This window comes from Coenobita brevimanus, chromosome 1 (genome assembly GCF_032717465.1).
Source record: "Coenobita brevimanus isolate Jiangsu-jjx chromosome 1, ASM3271746v2, whole genome shotgun sequence".
In the NCBI taxonomy this organism is placed as follows: domain Eukaryota; kingdom Metazoa; phylum Arthropoda; class Malacostraca; order Decapoda; family Coenobitidae; genus Coenobita; species Coenobita brevimanus.
This window is the reverse complement of record NC_136954.1, coordinates 45,454,712-45,469,436: the sequence shown is the minus strand read 5'-3', so window position 1 is coordinate 45,469,436 and position 14,725 is coordinate 45,454,712. Positions and strand designations below refer to the sequence as shown.

Genomic DNA, 14,725 nt, shown 5'->3' with positions numbered 1-14,725 from the left:
GATTCTTCTCAACATCAATTCTTTTTATCACTGCTTTACCCTGAACATTTCCACAGAGATTACCTTAAATCGGATAAAAACTGTTTAAGTTGACCTTCTCATGTGATCTTCGACAACACATATCTAGGAAACAATAGGTCAATCTCTCTAATGTCTCTTAACTTATCCACCAAGTCTGTTCCAAATCAGATCAATACTGTCTTAGTTCTTCACTTCACACACGGGTAGAAATTTGATCTTGCCTTCTGCCCTTGACCTTTGACTGTTCTCAACACTGAATCCGTTCTTTCTCGACTAACACTAAACCCTTCCATTATGTCTGGCTCAAATCAGATAAAAAAGCAAGTGATCTTAATTTGTAACCCTGGGCTATGACATTTCCCTGTGACCTTTTACCTTTATACTCAAAACCGACTCCGTTCCTGAAAGTCTGGATGAAATTGGACAATAAGTTGACAACAGTACCAACGCCCACACACCTACACCCTGTCAACACACAAAAACACTGTCAACCAATACCACCCTCTAACAACGCAACCATCAATACAAACACATAAACCTCTTTACGCACGCGCAGACACACACACACACACACACACACACACACACACACACACACACACACACACACACTGGCACAATAACCAAGGGCACACATAACACCTCCCTCCTCAAACACCATCACACACAATCAACACATAAACGCCTTTGTTTGCCTCCCCACCAGCAGCAAATTCTCCTCCTGCCAACTTATGTACATCAACACGCTGGGAATTATTCACGGCGGCTGCAGAAGAGAGGGGAGAGGAGACAGGAGAAAGAGGGAGACGAGAGGAGGAAAGAACTGGAGGAGGGAGGAGAGAGGAGGGTGGGGGAAAGGAGACAGGGAGAAGACGGAGAAGAGAGGAGAGAAATGGAGGAGAAAGAGAGAAGGAGAGAAATGGAGGAGGGAGAAGAGAGAAGAGAGAAGGGTGAGGGAGAGGAGACAGGGGGAAGAGGGAGAGGAGAGGAGGAGTGAAATAAAGGAGGAAGAAGAGAGCAGATGAGAGAAAGGTGAGGGAGAGGAGACGGGGGGAAGAGGGAGAAGTGGGGAGAAGGATATGGAGATGAGAGGAGGAGAGATCTGGAGGAGAATGAAGAGGGGAGATTAATGCAGGAGGCAGAAGGGAGAAGATAAACGCCGGAAGGAGGACAGAAAGGTAGGAAAGAGAAGGAGAAAACTGGAGAAGAGAGAGAGAAAAAAAAAAGGAGAGAAATAGGGGAGGGAGAGAGAGGGGAAGGAGAGAAAAAGAAGAGGGAGAGGAGAGAGATTACTGCGAGAGAGATGATAAGAGATGGAGAGCAGATAGGAGAGCGAGAAAGAGAAGAAAATGGGAAAGGGAATAGTAAAAGAAGAAGAAATGGAAATGGGAGAGACGAGAAAAAGAGAATGGGTGAGAATAGAAGGCGGAGGAGACAAGGTGAAATAGGAGGAGAAAGAGGAAAGGAAGAGAGGGTGAGGGTAGGAAGCGAGGGAGAGGAGGGAAAATGAGGTAGGAGAGAGAGAGAGAGAGTGGGGGGGGGGCGGATGTTACCAAGACTGCAGGTGATTAGGACTTAATCAAGACGGCTGACTTTGTTCTCAAGTGGTATATTCAGCGGGGGATTCAGAAAGCCCTAATTATGCGCGAATTATGACTCTCTCTCTCTCTCTCTCTCTCTCTCTCTCTCTCTCTCTCTCTCTCTCTCTCTCCACGGCTTCGTATTTTACTCTAGCTAACTCCTGGCTATTTTAATTGCTTTTATTCAGCTTCTCCTTATCTTTAATTTCCCTCTCACAAATGCTACCAAATTATCGGTCTTACTCCTGCTATCGCCTTACGGTTTTATACAGCAATTCCTTACAGTCTTGGCGCACCACAACTTAAAGGTCTTGGTTGTAAGTAACATCTACCGAATGTCAGACGCTCCTCGTCCTAATCTTCCAAGAACTCGGAGGAAGAAAAATAATTGTTTCCTATCTTACTGCACTTCGTAATTTTTAAGGCTGTGTGTATTATCACCGTACAGTGATATTACTGATCCCATTATAGTCATCGCACAGTGAAAAGAACAATGGCTTTATAATCACCGGTCGGTGATCATATGTTTTTCGGTATTTTAACCGAGAATCTGAAATAATTTATGGTTACTTATCAATTGCCATCATAGGATGTTAAAAGGTATTTAATAAAAATACAGTTATTCCATATTAAAATCAAAAGGTATTTAATAAAAATACATTTACGAGTATTACATATTAAAATCAAAAAGTATTTTATGAAAATACATTTATTTCATATTCCATACTGAATATTAGGCCACAGTAAGATTTAAACAGTACTAGTTTTAAACAGTCTTAGTGGCAGTGGTATACAGAACATTACGCATCATTTGAATCATTACTAATTATCGCTTTCTTGCTTCCTTTTGTGGACTGCTTACTTGTTTTCCGTTTGACTCCAGCTTTAGCAACTTTAGAATGATTAAATCGTCCTAATACCTTTGACTCTTTAGGACGACCCCTCATTTTTACCGTAGTCGTTGTGAATCTGCTGTTGTGATTGGTGAAGCTGGTGTGTGTGACGTCGATGAAGCTGGTGTGTGTGACAACGATGAAGCTGGTGTGTGTGACGTCGGTGAAGCTGGTGTGTGTGACGTCGGTGAAGCTGGTGTGTGTGACAACGATGAAGCTGGTGTGTGTGACGTCGATGAAGCTGGTGTGTGTGACGTCGGTGAAGCTGGTGTGTGTGACAACGATGAAGCTGGTGTGTGTGACGTCGGTGAAGCTGATGTATGTAACGTCGGTGAAGCTGATGTGCTTGACATCTGTGGACTAGCAGCATACTGGTAATCATTACCCTGTTCCCAGCAAGTAAGAATACGTTTCAGCATATCAAGTCGTGCTTTGTACACTTCAGTTCCACTATTAGTTAGCACTGCTGTGAGGCGCTGCATTGTCTCTTGACTCTCTCGGAATTTTTGGGCAGGGGTCATTGGACACTGGGGTCGTGTAATGTGCATGATGGAGGTCTTGGGTTCTAAAGCCACTGCAGGAATCAGTGTATTCCCCTTCCGCCATCGGGACTGCATGCTGATAGTTGAAACATCAATATCTCTTGTCTTACAACGGTAATAATGTGATTACATGGCAAGAAATGTTGACTATAAAAAGTGCATGAGCAGCTGAGTTCAGCACCAGATTCACCCTTTCTCATTACTTTTTGGTCAGTAGACCCTATTTTCACAACAAAGAGGCCAGGCGAATCTAATGTGATCGATAAAGAATCTGAGGGCTTGGATAACTTATGGTGTTTCATCATGAGTTTAACTGCATGTTCCGTGAACTGACTGTATAATTTGTTCAATAGAACATCATGAACTCCATATTCAACGGATGTACATGTCTGCAAAAACTGCTTGTAGGCTCGCTCATCATTTAAGATGGAATTATGAAGCATAATTTTACGTATGCACTCAGACATCGATGTAGTTGATGTTAGGAAGTGCTTTAGTTTACCGTTTTCTGCTTCAGTGTGGTTGTTAGTGTCATTTCCAAATGTTAACTTAGCAGACCGTAGGTATGTGGCCCACATATCTTTACAGTTTATCCAGTTTGTACATATATATTGAAACACTGGAATCTTGCTGTTGTAACACAGACAAGGTAGACCGAAAGGAATTTTCATTATGGGCATAGACAAGTTGTTTCAGAGTACCAAAAATTTCGTTCTTTTTAGTGACAGGAAGCACAAGTTCAGACACCTTTTTCTTGAAATATTTCAGGACATGAAATTTGCAAAGTAACAAGTCTGCTTTCGGAAGTAAGGCACGGACTGCTTGAATTTCGTTCTGGTCCTTGTCAGTCATAACTGTCTTGGTCTGGTTTACATTCTCCATCATCCTACAAAATGATGACATTACCTCCCGCATTATGTCTGCTCTTTCATTCCTTACAAATGCGTAAAAGACAGCCCTGCCACGACCTAGGTTGTCTTGGACAAGAATCATGTAGAGCGGATAATTATATCTGTTAATTTTGTAAGTTCCATCCATGAAAATTATTTCTGGATATTTACAGTACATGCTTATTATCTCTTTGGTAGCAAATGCAATCATTTGGATGGCCCTACTTTCATCCACTGATATATCTACCTTTCCTTTTCCTGCATCCACAATTTCATCCACTATTTCTGTCAGCTTACCGATGTCTGACATTCCATCCTCACTTTGCACTTTCCGCTTCAAATTTCGTACATCTTGCATGGTTACTGCTTTATGGTATTTACCCTGGAGGAAGGATTTTAATTGCTTGTTGTCTGGGTTAAGTTTCACTACATCCTCTGCGTCTCCCATCTCCGAACTTGTCAGTCTGCGTTTCTGGCTATAGAAGGGCTGTAAAGCTACACTGACCTCATGATTATGCTGCAGATACGTCTTTGTGATAACCAGCTTGTTTTTTCTTGCTGTTAGTGCCACCAACACATTACAGCCACATGGAAGATATCGCTGTTTTTGTCTTATACCCAGTCCTTTCCGTTTCGGACTGCCGTAGTTGACACACACGAATGAAACAGAGCCGTACTTCAGTTCGACAGGGATTTGCTGCTGACGACGCTTATTTTCACTGATAACGGAGCTAGAAGACTTCACTCGAAACACGGACCCTGTGTGATTCTGATATTTCTTGAAAAAGTAGTCACATTCTACAAAAGAGTTAAACGTATCAGTGGAGAAAATATCCCTGAAGACAGATGCTGTGTCTGTACCGGTACATGTGTCTGCCTGTATGTCGTCTTGCCCGTAGTCAGCAGATGAACTAGCTGGATATTCCTGTGGTTCTGCTGACGTGTGTAACTCCATGTCGTTTGGCTCATGGTTGGTAGGAGAAGGATAATCTGGAACTTCTGCGTAAGTGTCTTCCTCCATGTTGTCTTGCCTGGTAGGAGAAGGATAATCTGGATCTTCTGCGTAATTGTCTTCCTCCATGTTGCCTTGGCTGAGGTCAGCAGGTCACTGATACTATCGAGTCGAACGCCAGACTATACTGCGGTGGCGGGAGTGGAGGCGACTGTTTACAAAACACGTCCCCGCACCTCCCTTCCAAATCCCCCTTCACTACCCTAATGTTGTAACTACTTGTCTGAGTGATAAACAAAGCACCTGAAATCCCTCCCTCAATACTTCCCCTCCTTACCCTCTCACCACCTTCCTCCCTACTCCCCCTTCACTGGTCTCTAACTACTACCAGTGATAAACAAAGCTCCTGATATCCCTCCCTCCCAATCCCCCTTCACTACCCTCAGAACACTTAGCCAATGTCCGTACACCGTGATAATAACGTTACCAGCAATATCACCACGCTGTGATAATAACGTCACCTGTAATATCACCGCGCTGTGATAATAACGTCACCTGTAATATCACCGCGCTGTGATAATAACGTCACCTTTAATATCACTGTGCGGTGATAATAGTCACTCCCAATTTTTAAACTTCTTATAATATTCCGTGGAGCCAAAACTATTACCAGATATTATACAATTTCTTTTTACTTCCAGCTAACACCAAGGACTTTAATTTTTCCATTATTATTTCCTGATCTGTCACATCTACTACGGAAAGTCTTAAATTCTTTTTTAATATCAGCTAACGAATGACGGTCTTATACAGCTGTTTTTATTTATAATTACGATTATAAGCAAAAGCTTTCATTTACCCATTCTCATAATAATTCGAATTACAGACAGACAATTTCACAGACGATTTTACTTACCCATTCTTATACATAATTCCAACTACAGACAGACAATTTCCCAGACAATTTTACTTACCCATTCTCATATATAATTCCAACTACAGACAAACAATTTCACAGACGATTTTATTTACCCATTCTCAGATATAATTCCAACTACAGACAGACGATTTCACAGACGATTTTATTTACCCATTCTCAAATATAATTCGAATTACTGACAGACGATTTCACTCAGACGATTTTACTTAGCCATTCCATACATAATTCCAAATACAGACAGACGATTTCATTCTGCTGTTCTTACACACACTTCGTGCATTAAAAAGTGATACCACAGAGAGCAAGTTCGTATTTAACTCCAGCTAACGGTCGTAAATTTTATTCAGAAGAAAAAAACACAAAAAAGTCTCCTTTTTGAGACAGATATAAAAAAATATGTACATTTTATCTAGGTAAGGTATGACTATTTGAACGTCATATTCTAGTGTTAGTCTATTGTGAACATTAGAGTGACCAAACACAAATAATTTATCCCCTTCACTCTGATTACGTATGTTGTTGGTCTACGCTTTGCAACATCCAGGTGATTTAATTGACGCAGGAGTGACCTTTGCGTGTGAAAGATTTAATGAAAGTCGTACCTAACCCCACCAAGTAGAAAAATATCACCTGATCTGAAAAAATCGCCTTGTTACAGCAAGAATGAGGATGAAGTAGGTCTTAAGAATCAAAGGGTTAGGTCGCTTCTCTCACACGTCGCTCTTCAGCGATTTACTTTGCTTATTACACCTTGCCGTCGTCTTCTTGTTACTTACATCATTCTAGCATCACCATACTCTGCACGAATAACGTACACGACGATCTCAGCCAGCCTCATCCCCCATCTTTGTTTTATTCCTCTACCTATCACCTGATTCACTTCCTGTCATTAGTTCTCTCTCTCTCTCTCTCTCTCTCTCCCTCTCTCTTAATCCTACAGCACTAGGCCACAATAAAACACTACCAACTTGATCACAGTGTAAATTTCCATCACCATTTAGTCTCCAAAGTGACCCCGACCTCAAAGGACACTATTCTCACTGCGTCATAATGGCCTGTAACTGGGAACAATAATTAACCCTTTAAGGATCTAGGAATTCTGTCTAAAGATTTTTTTTTTTTAATGAGTCGCCTCTTGTAATTTCGGCGTTAAAAAGCCTCCACTAAGTAAATATATCAGCCTATTCATTAACACTCTAGGAACGGAAATATTTACCTTCTCATTTCCTCTACCGCTACATGATTTTATTCAGATTAGGAATGGCTGTCAAAGGCTGCCATTTCCACCGATCTAATGGGGCAAACGGGAAATAATGATGTCTCTGGCGATAATTTTCCTTTTTAGTCTTGTCAGCGCCAGTCAGTTTTATTTAACTCCGGGAATACCTCTCGCAGTGTATAAATTACAAAAGAAAAAAAAAAGTCACCATTAAAGTCCTGCAGCATAGAGGGTCTTCAAAATTAATAAAATAATCAGGTGGTGGCAAAACAGGGCGAAGATGATGTCCTGGGCTGAAGGGGTTCACTTATGGTATTAATCAGGGCTAATACAGGACTTGCGACATGTACTGAAAAGCGATATTCTTTGGTGTTGTAATATACTGCATGTATAATAATGACAGCTAATCGACGCACTGCACTGACCCTATTATAATAATGTATCGTTTGTTATGGACATCATAGTTTGGAGTGATAATTATGCAAGTGGCAATTACCGATACGCTTAGGAGACAGTAATGACCAAAACATAAATACGGATTCCCGCATACCTCTTCTGTACCAAATATGTATTCAGAACACAAACACACACACACACACACACACACACACACACACACACACACACACACATCGGGAAGAAAGGTATGGAGGCTGAGACAAGAGGGAGGGTTGAGACAAGAGGGAGGATTGAGACAACAGGGAGGGTTGAGAAAAGAAGGAGGGTTGAAACAAGAGGGAGGGATGAGACAAAAGGGAGGGCTGAGACAAAAGGGAGGGATGAGACTAAAAGGTGGATGAGACAAGGGAGAGGGCTGAGACAAAAGGGAGGGCTGAGACAAAAGGGAGGGCTGAGACAAAAAGGTGGGTTGAGACAAGAGGGAGGGTTGAAACTGGAAAGAGGGTTGAGACGAGAGGGAGGGCTGAGACAACAGGGAGAGCTGAGACAAAAGGGAGGGCTGAGACAAGAGGAAGGGCTGAGACAAGAGGAAGGGCTGAGCCAAGAGGGGGGCTGAGAAAAGAGAGAAGGCTGAGACTAGAGGGAGGGTTGAAACAAGTGAGAGGGTTGAGACAAGAGGGAGGATTGAAACAAGCAGGAGGGTTGAGAAAAGAGGGAGGGAGGAGGTTACTGAGAAAAGCCAGCCGGATATAGAAGTGGTGGGAGCAATAAATGGAGGGCGAGGCAGCAAAAGTGGGTAGAAGTGGTGACCAATGACGAAAGAGGATAGAGATGAGGGCACAAGGAAGAGAAAATTGAGTGGGGGAAAGAGGGAATAAGGGGCGGGGGAGGGGAAGGGGAGAGGGGGCCGAGGGAGAGGGAGAGAGGGTGGAGGAGGAGAAGAGGGAGGGAGAGGGGGAGAAGAGGAAGGAAGACAGGGCGAAGAGGGGAAGAGATGAGAGGGGGAGAAGGAGTGGAAGAAGGGAATAGACAGGAAGGCGGGTGGGCCAAGTCGCAAGTCGGCACTCTGGGAAAGAAAAAAGATGGAATAGAAGTGAGAGAAGCGACTGAATGAGGAAGAACAGGAGAGAGGAGAGACTAGGAGGAGGAAGGACAGGAGAGAGGAGGGAACTGAAGGAGGAAGGAGGGAAACGAGAGGGGAGAGATGAGGAGGGTTATGAAATGAATAGGCGGCAGTGGCACTCTGCCTTGTACATCACAATCACAACTACAATTTCCTAGTAAGCTGAAAATAACATCGAGCGAGACACACACCACATCCTTCAGGTGGCTCAGACTTTAAGCTGAGGGGTCACTGTGGAATAAATCACCAATAAGCTGAAGAGTAGGCTTGAGAGCCACAAATAATCATAACAGCAATCAAATTCACTAATATATGAAGCTGTGAGGTCGTTTGTATTGATTTACATATATAAATTTATTTTTAGGATAGGATTCTACGTAACCTTAAAACCCCTGAATCGGGATACGTGTTTTTCGGTTTATTTCGGATACAATAATATTGTCACAGCCTGGGAGAGACTTTTCGAGCTGGGGAGGATATGTATCTTTTGTTTGATCCCCTCAGTACAAGAGGTCTAATTAAATCTAAATAAAACCGTTCGAGGTTACAACAGTTAGCCAATAAAAGACAACATCTACATGAAAAAGTTGAAATTACTCTGTCATCCTCTACAAGTTAGTTACACTAATCTAAATAGCTCATAGTTCAAGCAGAGAAGTCGTCTGGTTAAAATTATCGTCTTTGTATTCTAAAACACACACACACACACACACACACACACACACACACACACACACACACACACACACACACACACACACACACACACACTGTTTTAAATCGAGGTATGAAACAAAACCCCATCGCCTAAGAGCAAGTCCAGCAATGCACTCTGGCCAGCACTGAAAAGGCTTAGGAGCAATAAAGAAAATTCCCCTCCACCCACCACTACTGCTGCCACCTGTCTCAAGCTACACTACCAGACACTTCCACAACTCCTAGCAAAAGTGACCACCATCACCACCACCACCATCACCACCACCATCACCACCACAACAAAAACAACAAAAATCAAAATCACAACAACATCCACCAATCACCATCACCATTACTACTACTACTACTACTACATTACAACAGAAACGCAATCACAACATCTACCAATCACCAATACCACCATGCAATCACCAACACCACTACCACAACAGCAACAACAATCCCAGTATCCACCAATCGCCACTACCACAATCATCACCATTACCACCATCGCCACCATTACCACAACAGCAACAACAATCACACAATAACTAAGCTACTAATCACAACTACCATTACATAATCACCATTATTATCACCACCACATTCATCAAGAATATCATTTAAATCACCACCACTACCACTATCACAATCACCACAACCCCCACCATCACCAACACAAAAACAACAATAATCCCAGACACCACCACCACCACCACCCACCACTGTCACCACCACCACCCACCACACTCGTGAGATCCCCGCCACTCTCTCCTCCATCACCACCATCATCACCACCACGCACTAAGCCCTCAACTGCTAGATATAATCCCAGTTGTAAAAACCGTCCGCCACCTTCACTACCCATTGCACCTGCAACAATAAAAACATTACAAAACTGCAGTTTCCCTTAAAGCCTCTGCAACTCTTGAAAACTGAAAACAGTTGCTATTCTCCCGTACTAACAACAACAGCCGCGGCCGAGGTATTACCGTAAACGACAAAAATACGAGGAAAATAACAAAAGTCAGGCTCGCAAACACTTACTTCCCCCCTTAAAAAAAAAAAAAAAAAAAAAAAAATGACTAACAATCAGTGAAACAAGGAAATAACTTTTAGTAAACATAAAAAAAAAAAAAAAACTTGCCAGTTTTTTTGGCCACCGACAAATGCAACAATCAACAACAGAAGCACAACTGCCGGCACGAACACACCCACATGCAGGAAGGACCACTCACAGGGAGCCACAGACGCGCCCATCAACCGGACTAAGGGCAGAATATTTGAGTTTGCCCTGTGACCTTGACCTTTGACAAAATATTCTCAAAACTGAATTACAGTACATCATTCTTGCCTAATCCTTAACCCTTCCGCCAACCTTGGTTCAAAATTATCTGATCAAAACTGAGTTGACTGTCCGGCGACTTTGACCTTTAACCTTTCTCTGTAAACCTGATCTTTGACTAATTACGGTACGGTATATAATCTCAAAATCGATTCTCTTCATCCTTGTTTTTATCCAAACTTTCCACAAACTTTGGTTCAAATCGGAGCAAAACTGCTTGAGTTATTTTTATTAAGGAGCACAAACACAGGTAGAACTCTGCCTTTGCCCTGTGACCTTGACCTTTGACTGATTGTTCCAAGAACTAAATCACTTAATTCTTGCCTTACTCTCCTTGTTTGGTCTTAAGTCGAATGAAAACTGTTAAAGCTGATTTTGTTAGATCACCGTCTGACCTACCCTGTGACCCTGACCTTTAGCCTGTTGTTCCGAAAACAAAACAACTGGTTGAGTAACCTTGACCTTGCCCTTGGCAATGAAATTACCATTTTGGGTGATTTTAACATACACAATGTTGAATGGTTATTGCATTCTGCCCAGACTGACGACGCTGGTCTAGAATGCGAGCTGTTTGCGAAATCGTTTAATCTCACCCAGTTGGTAAAGCAACCAACCAGAATACGTGATAATCCTGACCATAATGCCCATCTCTTGGATTTATTCTTGACAAATAATCCAGATCAATACAGGATAGAGGTACTGTCACCACTTGGATCCTCTGACCACAATCTCATCAAAGCCTCATTAGTTAACCCTCCTACACCTCCCCATTCCGAACCTGTCAGGGTGACCCGATGGCACTTTGACAGGGCAGACTGGGATAGATTTAGAAATTATCTTGCTGATGTTCCATGGCATTCTCTCTTCTCTAGTGATCCCAGTTCTACCCAGTCCCACATTTGCGACTTAATACTAGCTGGTATGGATTTATTCATACCAAGTCAACAGTTCACTAAAAGATCAAACTCTCCAAAATGGTTTGATGGCAATTGTGCCAGAGCAACAGCCCAAAAGTCATTAGCATATAACTCTTACTTAAAATCAAAAACATCTGAATCACTCTCCCAATTTAAAATTGCTAGAAATCATGCAAAAGCTGTATTAAATCTACCTAAATCAAACTTTCTTCAAAAGCAAGCATCAAAACTACTTAACAACCCTAATGACAATAGAATATTCTGGTCAACTCTTAATTCTTTCAATAATAACTTTAACAAGTCATCTTCCATTCCCCCACTAAAATCTTCAGATGGCAATATTATAAATGACCCACGTGGGAAAGCAGATATCTTTGCTAGTACCTTTGCAAGAAACTCTACCATAGATGATACCAGCCAGAATGTCTCAGTACTGGAACTTGATTCTCCCGAAATTGCTCCACTTAAAATACAGACAAGATTCGTAAAATCCATCCTAGACAATTTATCTACCAACAAAGCTCCAGGCCCAGTTGGAATTCCGCCAATTGTTTTGAAAAAGTGTTCCCCTGAACTTGCCTCTGTCCTAGCCAAATTATTCAGACTATGCATACGTACTTCTTTATTCCCAAATTCATGGAAAGAAGCCAATATCCACCCAGGTCCGAAGAAAGGAAGTTCGTCTGACCCCTCCAATTACAGACCAATAGCTGTCGCATCTTCTCTCGGTAAGGTATTTGAAACTTTAATTAATATGCACATTGTTAAACATCTTGAATCCAACAATTTAATTAGTGATAGACAATACGGTTTTCGCCACGAAAGATCCACCATTGACATACTCAATCTCTTAACTCATACCATCCATCAATCAATTGATCTTTTTGGAGAAACTCATGCAGTAGCTCTTGATATCTCTAAAGCTTTCGACAGAGTATGGCACCGTTCCCTGCTGTCCAAACTCCCTTGCTATGGACTAACGTCTTTTGTTCCTTTGATTTCTTCTTATCTTAGTGACAGGAAAATAAGAGTAAAAGTAGATGATGTATATTCGAATTTCCACTCAATTAACGCCGGCGTGCCGCAGGGATCAGTTCTGGCGCCAACCCTATTTCTGGCTCATATTAATGATCTCTTATCTGTCACTCACAATCCCGTTCACTCATATGCAGATGACTCAACACTACATAGTTCATTCACACTCAGACGTCCATTTACAAAGTCCAATATCTCTACCTCTCAACTCAGTACAGCCATCTCCATAAATCAAGATCCAGCTACAATCAGTGAATGGGGACAAAACAACCTTGTCTCTTTTAATGCTAGTAAAACTAAATATATACAGTTTACTAATAGACAGATATTGCCAGATTCGTACATTACCTTCAGTGCTACTAATATTCCCATCTCCAAAAGTATTGAAATTCTTGGCGTCTCACTTAACAGTGCCCTCAGCTGGACCTCTCATGTCAGATCACTTGCTGAAACCGCCTCAAAGAAACTTGGATTATTGTACAGAGTCCGTAACTTCTTCGCCGATGAGCAGTTAGCTATAATTTATAAGAGTCATGTGCGCTCACAGCTTGAATATTGCTCACCCTTGTGGAATGGTTGTGGAGAGGTTGCATTAAGACAACTAGACAAAATTCAGAATAATGCTGTTAGAATCATTAACAACCCTGCCATTACAGATAAACTACCTCCCCTGCAAGTAAGAAGGAATGTTGCCTCCCTTGCATTATTTTACAGATACTTTTTTGGCAAATGCTCAGACGAAGTTGCGTCCATGGTGCCACCTCTCCATGCCTTCCCTCGTGCTACACGGGCATCTGGTAGCGCTCATGACTGGAATGTCACTCAACCATATTGCAGAACTTCTGCCTATCAGAATTCTTTCATTCCCCGAACTGCATCTCTCTGGAACTCGCTTCCCCAGAGTTGTTTTCCTCCAAATTTCAACCCACAACTGTTCAAGTCTTACTGTTACAGATATTTTATGAATAGAGGACACCAGTAATCTGGTGTATGGATTATTTTTTTTTTCCCCATTTGTTTTTCCTTCCTCCGTTCTGTTATAAAAAAAAAAAAAAATAGGTTATACGCTATTCCTCAACCCTTCCACCAAGTTTCGTTAATATCAGAGAAAAAAACTGTGTCAATCTGCAGCACACACACACACACACACACACACACACACACACACACACACACACACTGCTTACTTCTTTTCGACCCACCTAAGCAGAAGAGCTTATTGGGTTGGGGAAGAAGACAGGCGTGGAGGGTGAAAGTAATCGGATCCTGGGCTTGTCTGGCTCAGCACGGACAGGATTACCCCGCGGCGCAGGGGTAAGGCTCTCAGGGGCAGGGGAGGGCGGGGGGGGGGGTGGAATGAGGCTGCATGATAAGCATCACGATTAGTGGAATTCAGGGAACGGTTCCGTTGGGCAAGGGATGTGGTCGTGACAAAACGAAAACAGTGGTTGGCGACGGAAAGGGAAGGAAGGGAAAAATTAGGGCCTAGGTAGAGCAGAAAAGGGCTATGGCTTGAACGGAAAAGGGCTGCAGTGGAGAGGAAAATGAGGGGGCGGGAGAAAAGATACAAAGGGCTTTGGTGTAGCTGGGTTGTGGTGGAGAAAAAGAGGGCTGTTTTTAAGGACAAGAAAGGCTGTGGTATGAAACGGCAGGTACTGTGCTTGTGACAGGAGTGGCGAAGAAGGGCAAAGCTGGAGAGAAGGGGAGAGCTGAGGTGAAAGACAAGACTGTGGTGAAGGGGAGGACTGTGGTAAAGGACAAGGCTGTGGTGGAGATGGGGTGGACTATGGTGAAGGGCAAGGCTGTGGTGGAGAAAGGAGGGGTTGTGGTGAAGAGCAAGGATGTGGTGGTGGCGATGAGGAGGGATGTAGTGGGAAAGGGAGGAGATTGTGGCAGAAACTTATAGGAGTTCCTCGAAGCACATGGGTACGGCACTTGGTTAAATCTGTAAACTGGAGCAGCGAATGAGACTGACTGATCTGGAGGTCGACCATAGAGATATTAGGACGTGGCGGGTATGGGCTGTGATGGAGACAAAAATAAGGGCTGTTTTTAGGGACGAGAAGGGCTGCGGTAACAGACAGAAAACTGTGGTAGAGGCGAGTTGTGGTAAAGACGAGTTGTGGAAGATATGGGCTGTGGAACAGACAGAATTTAGGCTGTTGTGGACACT

The 14,725-nt window shown here is 42.8% G+C and overlaps 1 pseudogene; it reads right to left on the bottom strand.

The window, feature by feature from the left end:
* LOC145395838 (glutamate receptor 1-like) overlaps window positions 1-5,007 on the bottom strand; it is a 378,247-nt pseudogene extending 373,240 nt beyond the window's left edge.
* Between the last annotated feature and the right edge of the window lie 9,718 nt (window positions 5,008-14,725).